The sequence below is a fragment of the Artemia franciscana genome, unplaced genomic scaffold, assembly GCF_032884065.1.
Source record: "Artemia franciscana unplaced genomic scaffold, ASM3288406v1 Scaffold_1515, whole genome shotgun sequence".
In the NCBI taxonomy this organism is placed as follows: Eukaryota; Metazoa; Arthropoda; class Branchiopoda; order Anostraca; family Artemiidae; genus Artemia; species Artemia franciscana.
In genome coordinates, this window is record NW_027062855.1 from 126243 (window position 1) to 127792 (window position 1550).

Here is a 1550-nt window from a genome sequence, read left to right on the forward strand (position 1 = left end):
GAGTCATATGCAAGACAATAATATCGTAGAAATAGACAATAATATCGGCCACTGCGCGTCTTTTCTGAAATGACGTCTTGCATATGACTCATAGAAATAGTAGATAGACTAGATCTCATCTAGAGATCTAGATGAGTAGATCTCTGACCTAGTAAGCAAATCCACGAACAGAAATAGTAGAAATTGATAAGAAATAGTAGATAGACTAGCTAGAATCAAACTTTCTTGTATTCTAATTGATTTTATTGTATAAGATATTATTGTCTATTAAATAGACAATAATATCGGCCACTGCGCGTCTTTTCTAAAATGACGTCTTGCATATGACTCTTGCTTACTAGATTCATAGCTGAAAAAATTTTATTTTTTTTCTAATGACTTTAAAAGTCATTTATTAAACGGAGTCATATGCAAGACGTCATTTTAGAAGAGACGCGCAGTGGCCGATATTATTGTCTATTTCTACCGATATTATATTCTTGCATATGACTCATAGAAATAGTCGATTGACTAGCTAGAATCAAACTTTCACTGCTGAATCTATTAAAAGTTATATTGATTCTAGCTAGTCTATCTACTATTGATTCTAGCTGGTCTAGAATCAATAGTAAGTTTTTAAAATCAATTAGAATACAAGAAAGTTTAATAAAACTCATAGAAATAAAATTTTATAAAAATTTGATTCTGGACATTTCCCTCTAGGCCTCTAGGTGGCCGATATTCAAATAGATTTAATAGATTCAGCAGTGAAAGTTTGATTCTAGATTCAAATAGATTTAATAGATTCAGCAGTGAAAGTTTGATTCGTCATTCAAATAGATTTAATTATTGATTCTAGCTAGTCTATCTACTATTGATTCTAGCTGGTCTAGAATCAATAGTAAGTTTTTAAAATCAATTAGAATACAAGAAAGTTTGATTCTAGCTAGTCTATCTACTATTTCTATGAGTCATATAAAAGACGTCATTCGCTGTATCCTTTTCATCTTTTCATCTAATTGATTTTAAAAACTTACTATTGATTCTAGACCAGCTAGAATCAATAGTAGATATTATATTCTAGAGTTCTAGAATATCTATTAAATCTATTTGAATATCGGCCACCTAGAGGCCTAGAGGAAAATATTTTGCATAAGGCCGCAAGCCTTCACTAGAAACAGTGAAAGTTTGATTCTAGCTAGTCTATCTACTATTTCTATGAGTCATTAGCAAGACGTCATTTTAGAAAACACGCGCAGTGGCCGATGCAAGAAGTCATTTTAGAAAAGACGCGCAGTGGCCGATATAGACTAACCCATTCTCTAGCCGATATTATATATCAAACTGAAATAGTAGATAGACTAGCTAGAATCAAACTTTCACTGTTTCTAGTGAAAGCTTGCGCCATAAAGTTATATCTGGTGAAATTATATCTAGTGAAGGCTTGCGCGATACTATTCTAGCAAATTCGATAATCTATTGTCAATAGAATCAATAGTAGATAGACTAGCTAGAATCAATAAAACTTTTAATAGATTCAGCAGTGAAAGTTTGATTCTAGCTAGTCTATC